We start from the raw sequence: 12,227 nt of genomic DNA, 5'->3' as shown, positions 1-12,227 counted from the left end.
TCCTAGAAATCTACCCAGCTTCCTTCCTCAGTGCTCTGAATGCAGCTGCTTATGCAACTCACTGCTCCATCTCACTGGAGCTGTACACAAAAATGACAGTATGCAACATTTTAAGATTGTATTCATTAGCATTAAGATGCTTATAGATCTTGCTTTGTAGTTATTTGGTACCATTATAACCCTCATATTTTCTCTCAGTTCTACATTTTTTTTTCTTTAACTTTGACCCATATCTTCTAAATTGAAAATCTTTTTTTATTTACATATGCAGGGGTGTAGCTCAGTTTTTGCATCTGAGAGTAAGTGATTGCCACAAGGACTGCAGTGAAAATTAGTTCAGCTTGTGGGAAAATACAAAAAGTTTTGCTCATCTTCTTTGTAAGCCAATATATTCCCTAAGTATCTTGTTGGTTGGGTAAGATTCCTTTATGCATTTGGCTGCATTTTCTAACCTTTAGGGCTTTGATACAGTTGCCTGTCCTTTTGCCAATGTTTTAAAACAATAAAACCCACTAGAACATCCAAAAACTAAATGCAAAACATGTTAATGAAATTTGCAAACTGTCCCTGGCCTGTGCTTTGTGCCATAAGAGTCTAGTAACTATGCAAGTTTTAATATATAATCTAAAACATAAAACTCTGACATTAAATAAGGAAAAAATGTTTACAATGTTTTCAATGAAGTGTGGATGGGATGAACTTGCATTCCCTGAACATAATTACACAAATAGGCCAGCAATAGTGTGGTTACAGAGGCACAGTCCTGGCTGATGTCAGCTGGAAAAGTATTAGAATAATCACTGTGAACTGTATTGGATGCAATTTTAATTTCCAGAAAGTATGTTGTCAATAAAATAAACTCTATAGTCAAAAAATATATTTTATATTGGAATTCATATAAAACCAGTATAAGAACATCTACAGAAATTCAGAGAATAATGTGTGTGAAACTAACTGTCCCACCTGTAAGCAAAAAGGACACATCTATATTTGGAAGGGAGATAACAACAAAAAGAAATGAAAAATGATGTTGATACGATCAATTCTTACCTGCTTGCTACAATTCTATATGCCAGGTGAGCTGTCCCTGACAGGATGCAAGTGAGCTTCTATGCTTGACACAGATTTGTGACACAGATTTCTAATGGTTCTTGAGAGTTTTATTCTTCTTCAATCCTCTTGTAAAATGTGAGAGCATCAACTACTGAGCAGCTGCCCTATCCCAGCCTCCCAACACTGGCTCTTCCTCTGCTGAGTAAAGCAATCCCTAAATATGTACATACATATGCACATAGATATGGAGTTTCTATCTCTTGGGGAAGAGATTTTGAAATTTAATTGCAAGATGTTATTTAACTGCTATAAACACCCACCAGTTTTCACAAAACTCTCCTAGGAACTCTGGCACATTGTTTTCAGGGAAAAAAAAAAGAATGTTTATTGAATTTATTTTACATTTCTTAAAAGCTGTTACATGCAATCCTTAGCTAGATAGTGATGAGGAGGCAGTATGTTCTTGTTGATTTATAAAAGAAGCTGTGTTATTCAAAATAGACTATTATATGCCTCTTTCCCACCAAATTAGTCAAAGAATCCATGGGGAAACTTTTATGGAAAACAATTTTTCTCTGATCAATTTTCCAAAGCAGTGCCATTAGATATTTCTGATTGATGTTTTTTTATTCTCTTGTTACCCACCACATCTTGTTACCTTTCGCCAGCTGTGAACTTGAAGGGAATAAGTCTCCTCTCTATACCAAGCCAATGGTCTTACCATGAGATGAGGATACTTTTCTCCTGACAAGGTGATGTCACAAGTGGTCACAAGTGGTCTTGCATCTCTTCCATGTTAATGGCTAAGAAATCCTGGTATTTACAGGCCCCACAGGACCATCAGCACTGAGCTCACCATTCTTCCCAGGATGTAATGGCTGCAGCTATAAAGTAAAAGCATCCCCTCCTATGGGGATTCCTTTGTGTCAAAGATATACTGTTCATCATCATATTCCAGTTCATAATGCCTAGAATAATGAGAGGGTTGTGTTGAATGCAGTCTGGCACAGCTGTGTTTTTCATAGCATGACACCAAGGATATGTGCTGCATTACCACTTGGGATAATGTGGGAGGAATATCCTAGATGGAAAGAGTCAATCTTGACATGGGCTGAATCCAGGAACAGACCCTGGAACAAATTAACACATCAAGTGTTTTCTAGGTCTTCTTTTTAGAAGGAAATTGCTGGCTCAGTCCAGTGCATAGCAGGAAATAGCTAATTGCTAATGTGGGTACACATGAACCCAGCCTCACCTTCAGTAGGAGCAAATTTTTTACTACATTTGAGCAGTATCAAGAGAAAAACTCTTTTTTCTTCACATTCACCAGCTTTGAAATGCTTCTGAGATTTTATCTGTTTAATACTGCAATCAGAGTAGCTTGACAAAGGAGCATAAACTGTGCTTTGCTAGAAAAACAATGAGGCCTGCAGTAATTTTGGCTGTTTACAGATGAACACCCAGAAACACAGACCAGCTGAGGAGGAATCCCTACCCTTCACAACAACAGAAAGCACAACTGGACTTGGCAATCTTCCCTTCAGGTAAAATACTATCCAATGTGGAAGAAAAGCTAATGGTATGTCTCACTTGGGCTTTGATAGTGCTGAGAGTTTTGGTCCAGAGCTGTCTTCAACAGGGACCCATCCAGGCAGCAGGGTGTTATTCCCATCTTCTCAGCAGCCAGTCTCCTTCAGCTGCTGAATTATGAACCAGCTGAGAAATTTTTAGCTTAGTCATCTAATTCCTGCAGATAATAATCAAACCCAGAGGTCACACATGCGTGGGAGGGTCTCTCCTCCTGGCACGCAAGACTGGCCAGTGACTGCTGACAGAGCTGTAAGTGCTGTGCTATGTACTGTGGGCAAGAAAAACAAAGAAAATCCAAATAGGTCAGCAGCATAGGCAGGAAAGCCTGAACTTCACACTAGAGTAGTCATTTTCCCCAGAGGAGGGCCACAAGCATGATCAGAAGGCTGGAGCAGCTGTCCTATGAAGAACTGTAGTTGTTTAGTTAGAGAAATGAAGGCTCTGGTGAGACCCAGTAGAAGCTTTCTGGTGCCTGAAGGGAGCCTACAAAAAAGCTAGAGAGGGACTTTTTACAATGACATGTATTGATAGGGCAAAGGAGAATGACTTCAGGCTGACAGTAGGTTTAGATTAGAAATTAGGACAAAATTCTCTACTCTGAGAGTGGTGGGACACTGGTTGTCCAGAGAAGTTTTGGATGCCCCTTCCCTGGAAATGTTCAAGGCCAGGCTGGATGAGGTTTTGAGCAACCTGATCTAGTGGAAGATGTCATACCCACAGCAGAGGACTTGAACTAGATGATTTTTAAGGTCCTCTTCAACCCAACCATTCTATGATTCTCTCCTTACCTTCCTTCACGACATCCTTCTGGGGCTCTGGAAGGATTAAGCAGATGTTTGCCAATGGACTGTTCTCAGTGTCTACATTTAGTCACATTTCTTCTTTATCCTACACTTCTCAGTTCAAGTTTTTCAGTCTTTGAGGTGTGAAGACCGGTTGGAGAAGACTCACTGTCCATGTTATAGAGTCATGACAACATGAGAACACTCAGGATTCAGTATCTCAGAGACACTGTGACACTTTCTCTCTCCAGATGGAAAAACACACCTAGAATTACAAAGAACATTTCCAGAGCATGGGACTCACTCCATCCAACCAGCTTCCCTCTGGGTTACTCATAGATTCAGTAGGTGAATCTATTATCTTCTTCATGCACCTGAAACACCACCCTCCGAGCACCTTTCTCCTGAATCCAACACTGACTCTTGTACTCTTCCCCTTCAATAAAGACACTTACCATCTCTGTGGTGTTTCACTCTTTTTATATCCTCTTCTCCTAACACTCAACTTCCATGTCAAACTTGAGCCCACTGCTCTAGTCCTGCAACCCCCTGATTGCTGAGGCCTCAGCCAGCCCAGTGCCCCAGGCTCATTCCTGGTCAGTTGTTGCCTGTTAGGATTCAATTATCACCTTGCCAAGCAGGTCTCATCAAGCCAGCCTGGACTATCAGGGAGGTATTCATGACACAGCAATTTTCAGACCAGTAACTCCATAATAACTTCATTATCTGAGTTTACTGAGTTCATTAAACCAACATACGGGCCACATTTCAATTAAGCTGTTAAGGACTGTTTCATTTTACAGACTGGATTTTTATTCACTATCACTTGATGATGGTGGCATCTCTTCTTTTGAATTTTTTGCATCTTAAAACTATAGATTGGTAATGTAAGATAACTGCATTAAATTGTATAAGAGCTCAGGACACAACAATAACTAGTTTAATTTTAGGAATTAAGGTATATAGTATATAGTTTCAAATCAGATAGTCATATCAATTTTAGAAGGAGTGATTTCCTGTGTCTGGATACTCCCTGAACATCCTTTTCATGGACACAGGAACCAAATCTGTGTATCAGGGATACTTGCTTTTCATTTCATCTTATCTTAATGCTACAGGTATCATCTAAGAAGATACACTCTGAGCTGAGCTGCATTTTCTTCCAAATACATCTGTTAGTTATAAAAATAAAAGAGACCCTGCTTTTCTTAAAATTATACATTACCTCCATCAGCTGTGTGAAATTTTGTGATTTGTTTATTAACCAAGATTTCAGGTGAAATGCTATATATATTTTTAAAAACAGGATGGGAAGCTGCCACACTGGGAACTGGTTTATTTGTTGGAGAGAGTCAGGCACCTTTGTCAAGGTTTCTACTCTGAGCAGAGCCATGACTTTTTGACCTATTCTCTTTCAGGTAATAGATGTATATATGGATTTAATATATTTATTATGATTCTGGATGGAATGAAGTAGATTAGGTCTTCTAGCTGGCAGACTTTGTTCTAATTTTAATGGTGGAGATGGAGAATATGACATAAAGAGATGTACCATGAAAAATTACTGCTTATGTTGTTTATTTTTCTCATTCTTTATTTTAATTTAATTTTATTTTATTCTTTAATTTTTAGTAACAGTTAGCAGGAGAAAAATCTCCGGCCTCTCTGTTTAGCTTCAAGGGCTATGCAGTTGACCTTTTACTCTGTTTTACCCTGGAAGATGTCCTATAAGCCCATCTGATAGGACAGATGTCCTTACCAGACCATCTTAATTTGGGAGTAAAATCTACAGCATCCCAAGTCAAACTCTGTATTCCAGATGTTGATGTTTCACCTTGGCAAACTATCTGTTCATTTAGCCTACAGGCAGGCACACAGGGTTGAGGTAATAAGACCAATGCTAATTTTCCTCAGGACAGCTAAGCTATTATTTACAGATGTGCTCTGGGCTTTTTTGATCTCAGTCAAAACCCTTTTTGTAGAAAGCAAAATACAAGAACATTTAGTATGCTTCTGGTGCTGTTGCTTGTTTCTTCCTTTCTTTTTGAAAATATAAACTGAAGAAAAAAAACCCAAACTAATGGTATGGTTTTGGATTCAGAATTAAATCAACTATGAGACATTATGGGCATGGTTTGTGCTTGTAATTTGTGGCTATTTAGAAAATAAAATTTTTGCTTGAAAAGGCTGACAACAACTACATTACATTTAGTTAAAGCACCAGACGTACGTACTTCTTAATTAAATGCTTAGACTGACATTCCTTAAAATGGAAAACACATGGTCTTCGTAATTCAAATATATCCACATCAGGGCCTCTTTCAGTGTTCAGTCAGGTCCTGATGGAACAGTGAATAAAAGAAAATTTCACCACCAGTAAAAGAGGTCAGATGAACAGGAGTTCACTTGTAACAGTGTTTTAATGACTGCCTACTATAAGAAGCCACGTACAGCTGCTCAGGGTCCTGGGCAGCGCGTAACATACACCAGAGATCTGTCAGCCCCATGGTCCCTCTGAGGTCATCACGTGGCTATCCTGCTGGAAAGGAGGAGAAGGAACCCCAGCCACAGTTTCCCAGAGCAGCACCCTGTGGAGATGCAGCTGACAAGTCCTTCTCATCCACTGGCTGCTTGGGTCTCTCTAAAGCAAAGAACAAAAATCTTCTCAAATTTCCAAATCTTCGGTGCAGCAGTGTCTCTCAATTGTCAGCGTCCGGCTAGCTCCAGCACTGCTAGCAGCACGAGGGGGCACTTCTCCCGAGAGCTGGCTTCGGGATAGCGCCTAAGGCAGTGCCCAGCTTGCGGCTGTAGGCACACCTTGTGCAGGACGGAGTCTGGTAAAGGCTGCAACCAGCGGAAAGAAGACGGCAGATTCCAACTGTGGCTTAATCCAGACTTTAATGAATCCGGAAGGACCGACAGGAGAAGACAGGGGGGAGGGGGTGACAGCAAGTTTTAAGGGGTAGGGAGGTGCCAGGCATTGGGCCAATGGGGGTGCAGTGGGGAGTGGGGTCCAAGGGATTGACACGTGGGCAACACCAACGGGAAACATTCTGGGGAGGGGCCCCGGTTCCTCAGCCAACCATCGAACTCCCCTGCTGGAACATTCTAGCAGTAAGGGTGGGGAGTGAGAGTGATTGGCGGGGCACTGGGGAGGGATCAGAAGAAAAAATACAAGGGTTTCCAGGGAAACCAGGGCGGAGTTTAGGGGATACATTGTTGGCTGGGGTGGAGCCAGGAAGACAGACAGCTCCAAAGGCGGGAAGGGAGAACTGGGGCAGAACCATTTTCAGACAGAAGGGGATTGGAACATACCAACCTATAATTTAACAAAACACACTGCAACACTTCGGTTAAAAAAAAAAGAGAGAAAAAAAGAAAAGAAAAAGCAAGCATATTTACCATTAGAACAAAATGTCCTTCTATAGAATCTACTTGCAGCTAGGGATAAGGTAGTATATAAGATGTTTAACATCCCCTCTGGCCTCACCTCAGCTTATTCATCTAGTATAGATGGCTTTTGCAGTCTGTCCTCCTCCAAATTCAACCTGCTTCCTCTCAAAGTCAGTGCTGAAACCTACTCTGATGTTGGCAGATGGGGACTGTATTTTTTCTCACTCTCATTTAAGAATAGGAGGATGCACGAACCCATGGACCTATAGGGGAAAAATTCACTCCCGGTAGAAAAGCACTGAATAATGCACTACTTTAAAAAAACAAAAACAAAAACAAAAACCATTAAAAATGTGCCATAAATATAAAAAAAGCTCCAAATTAAGATTTTCATCTTGTACTTCCACAACATACCTAAGTGGAACATCACCAGTTCTTATGGATATGTGAAATCATACACTGTTCAAATATGTTTGTCCCACAGTGCAATAAAAATATATTTTGATACTAAGTACAGCACTGCAATTGAAGTCATTCACAGTACAGGTTAAAGATAAGCCATTTCTCATCAACTGTGCCATTCTGAAAAACAGCTCATGTTCTTTTTGACTGAGCTCATCAAGGATTTTCTGAATCAACTGCAGCAATGTTTCTGTGAGCAAAGTGTTGGCTGCAGTGGATGCACTGGTGATTGCCAAAAGCCAAACCCTGAACCTTCATTACATCTTGGGACTTCTCTGGGGCTGCAATATATGAAGATTCTCACTGATGTTGTATTTATTCCGGATGAGAGAAACTGAATCATTGGTTACACTCAGGAAAACACACTTAGAATTTCCTTAAGTATCTTTGTTCACGTGAATTTGCTTGTATTTTCTTAGGAATTTTTCCTGGAAAGCTCAGGCATCCTAACCTTCTGCAAGTGCAGTTTTACTGGTGGATTTGCTCCCAAAATAAGCTGTAGTTTTCAGGTGGTTGAATGGAAAATATTCTGTGAACCTGCTCTCTTCATGCTGAAGCATCTGGCCCATGAAGGCTTTTCAACAGATCATTTTTCGGGACCTCTCTTTTCTCTTAGAGCTGAAAATAACTGGTTATCATTTTAGCTTCCTTGCCTCCTAGTTTAGACCCTCTTTCAGATTCTCACTGCAGACTTCACCAAACCTGTATCCAAATGTAAAACAATATAAATTTCATAGAAGGAATTCAATGACACACAAGCCAATTTTATTAGACAGGAAACATTTGTCTATCAATGTAATTATAGTTTCAAATTTCATAATGTTCTAGTACAAATATTTTGTCTGGAAAACTTTCAATTATTCTTGGAAACCATTGCAGTGATATCTCTTCAATTAGAAAGAAGTTCCAGGACTGTATTTCCTGGTTCATTCTGTTGAAATGCAGCTGGTACACACAATGCTCGGTCTGCTGATTTAGCAGCACTATAAAATTACTGCTTGTGATCTCTATAGATCCACAGAATTAAATTCAGTCTTAAATTTAATACCCTCAAATGTTAATACAATTTATACACACCAAATGAGATAGTGAAATTTTCATGGCATTTCCTCCAACTCTGTACACACAACACAAATTTCTCTTAATTGAAGAAAGTTCTTGACTCATCTGCCCCCCACAGTGGTTTTTTTTAAGTTTTTCATTACATATCATGTTACTCAGAGCCATGATTGTTATTACTTCATTTCAAATAGCCAGATCTGAGTACTTGTGAATGCACATTGAAATCTGAGGCTCAAATACCATAGATGTTAAAAATCACAGTGTGTGTTGCCATTTGAGAAAAATGTTCTTCAGGCAGAGAACAGCACAGCTTCCACCTCATCTGCAGAATCATTCTGCAGTGCAAATCCTGACAATAAGTCATGCTAGCAAGAGCTTCCCTTCTAACATGCCTTTGCACTTGCTTCTAAGAATAATGAAAATGTAATAAAATCATAAAAATTAGTCAAATAAATGGAAATTAGACCCTTCAGACTCCCACTGCAGTCAATCTAATGAACTGACAAGCCAAATTAATTTTATTGTGTGACGCACAAATGTCCTTTCATGGCAAAATGCAGATACCAAATTGTTTTCAAGAGACACTTGAACATGCTCAGTCTTTCCTATCAACCCTCAGAAGGCCACCCACAGCACCATTTTTTTTCTTAAAATTGGGAAGCCATAACACAGAGAATGTCTAATCTCAAGTACCAATACAAATAATACAAATAATCTCATAATTATAAGAGTTCACGCTCATATTGTATTATTTTTATAATTTTCTACAATGGTTTTCTATAGGAAAGCTGTTAAGTACCTGTTCTATAGGTACCTGTTAGGGACATTTTTGTTGTTGTTGAACCTTGGGAGAGAGGAAGGCTTTAGTATCCCTTGATCATATAGGACTAGCTATAGCTTGAAATCTGCCATCTTACCCAAACAATTTCGAGAGCTGATTATCTAAATCTCTGCTTGTCACCAAATATTTGCCTTTCATTACTAAAATACTTCTAAATATACTTCAGTCATCTAATTACCAGGCTGATTATTCCATGCCCTATGATTCAGGTGCTGATCATACATCAAGAATAAATAACTGAGAATAGGGAGGACTCAGTGAGCAACTGATAGGAAGAATATTGTTGAGCCTAATCAGTGACACATTGTGATTGCATTTGTATGTGTAATAAACTTACAATTGTTTCTGATTATAAACAACTGATTATAAACAACTGTAAAGAACTTTGATTTGCAATATAAACTGGTTTCAGGTGCCACACCCTGCAGTGCAAAATGTATGTAAGAAAACATAATGAAAAGATAGAAGATGCTTTTATTTGAAGCATACTAGAAATAAGAACTATTTCTAATAGTGAAAACATTTTTTTAATTATAATTTATTTTAATTGGTGATAACTATACTTTTTTCTGGAAGTTACCACTTCCTAGCTTACCAAAACCCGTAAGATTTTCTTGAAGTGACATCAGTTTAAGAAAATCTCTGGGGCTGGCTGTGTATCAGCGGGGCAGGCAGTCTGCCCCCTACCCTCAGCCTGCCTTCACACAACATCAAAACCTTTTTTCCATGCAAGTCGGCTGACAAAATCAGAGTCACTTTGGTCTTTTTTTGCCCTAGAATCAGAAAGGAACATGAGAGCAAAACCATCTCTGTCCTTAATTCTAAACCTTCACACATGAGGAAAAAACACAGTATATTCCCCACCTTTACTGCCAATGATTTGGAGGTTAAACATGGCTACACATTTAATTAGTGTGCACTGATGCTGTGATTTTTTTTTCCAGGCAGACCAGGTTTCCCCATGCCTTCTTGATTGTTCAGTGCCCATTCTGTAGAATTAGTGTGGCACTGAGGACACATTAGAAAATTCGTAAAACCTCTAGATCTGCATAAAAACAAAGTTATTTTTGCTGATCATGGCCATCACTATAGTTCCACCATTTAGATGAAGTCATGCATGCAAGAGTTAACAGACTTCAGTTCAAGAGTCACAAAAATAGGTAAGTGCCTTCAGCTAGCAATGCTGAAGCAGTCAGACACAACTCATTGCTTTGTATTTCATTCCGTTAACTTTTTTTGTAAATTTTTACCTCTTCCATTTTTTTAAGTTTTATTGCTTCTGAGTTCCTTGTTTCCTTCTTGCATCAAATTTGGATTATAGCATGCAAGGACTCAGGAAAAAAAATTCAAAGGACAACCAATGTTAATGAAAGCACCCAGGAGAAATTTGAACTACTCCATGACTCAAAATGAGCACTTTCAACCCTTGCCTGTGAGAGGAAGAAGAACTGTCAACAGAAATGTAACATAAATCATGCAGTATTTCATTGGTCTGCCTTTTTTACTATGATTCAGATTCAAATAAACTGGGGAGAATATTGAAATTATGGCCAGAGAGTTCTAAAATTTTTCCTTAACCATATTGCAGGCAAAAAGTGCAGAAACATAATGCTTTAATCTATCTCCCATATTTGGGTATGCAGAAAAGGAATGAGAAGGAAGGAAGGGGTAAAAAAAGGTGTATGAGGATTTTATGAATCCAAACCCTGCAGCTGACTGTGTGCTGAACTTAACATTCTTGATTTGGGAAGCACACGCACCTGAACGCTACTGTGAAATCTAAGTGTAAAATCTCTTCTACACTTGAAAGTGTTGCTGGTTGCTTCTTTGCACAAGCATTTCTGTTTAGGAGTTTGATCTTCTCAATCTGAACCCAGTTGATTGATCAGGACCAACTCCTTGTGTACATAACTAATTCAAATTCCAACTAGTTAGCAGCAGAAATGTTTGGTCAGAAATGCATAGGGCTGTCTACCAAGAAAACACAGTGGGCACTTTGAACTGTTTGAAAAAATATTTCATTGAATATGATAGGCAGTTTAATGAGCAGCACACACCTGTGGACCTTCTCTTCTTCCTCAGTGAGGCTGCACAAAAGTTCCAGCTGTACATATTCTCCAAGTGGCCCCAGACCATTGGCAAACTTGCTTTAGCACATGAAGAATCTGAAGCTGCAGCAAGCCTTCAAGGCCAGCCTGCACAAAACTTGGGAATGTTTTTTAGCAGAAAATCTAACAGCAATGTAGAATTACAACAGGCTCCAGGAAATTCTGAAAAACTGCTGGTTTTGCTTTTCTTCTGTAGCAGTTTAAAACTGGTGGGCACAGCAAATAGCCACAGCAAAAGCCACTAGCTGTGAGAAATCCTATACAAAGCCCTGGGCAAGCAGAATATGATGAAGGATGGAAAGATTCTTTTCCCAATATTTAGTTTGGTGGCAAGCTGGAGGATAAGCATATTTTGCATGCATCAAAATTATACAGAAGTAAAAAACCCTTGCTGGGATATGATCATATGATAGCTTCCCATGCTTTATGTTGAGAAATCAAAATTTTAAAAGTGGCTTCTTAATCACCTCCTACTTAGAAAAAAGAACAGTTTAAATTACAATAACAGCATCCTAACTCCATTATGGCACATCAAGTTATTATTTTAATTGATTAATAAAGTGCTATCTTCCTTTCACAATATAGTAGACAAAAAGCAGATATACTTTTTGCCCAAGACAGTCTATTTACTTTCAGTGCTTTGGGTCTTCCTGGACCAAAGATTTCACAGTCTTGCACCCACATCTTTTTTCAGTTACTGCAATATACTTATATTCATTTCTAAAGAAATTTTAAAAAACCCATGAAATTGGGGAAAAAGAACTCCAAACTAAACTCAGAAAACTGTCCTGAACAGATTCAAAATAATCAATTACAAAATTAATTCTTTGCTGCTATTTTGTCACATGTCCAAAAGGCATCCAGAACGACATTTTCAAAAATGTTCATGTGACTGAGGGATCTAAGGCTCATTGATTTAGGGTCCTTTGAAAGCAT

This window comes from Molothrus aeneus, chromosome 3 (genome assembly GCF_037042795.1).
Source record: "Molothrus aeneus isolate 106 chromosome 3, BPBGC_Maene_1.0, whole genome shotgun sequence".
Taxonomy (NCBI): domain Eukaryota; kingdom Metazoa; phylum Chordata; class Aves; order Passeriformes; family Icteridae; genus Molothrus; species Molothrus aeneus.
The sequence above is the reverse complement of the archived record's forward strand: the minus strand, read 5'-3'. Positions refer to the sequence as shown.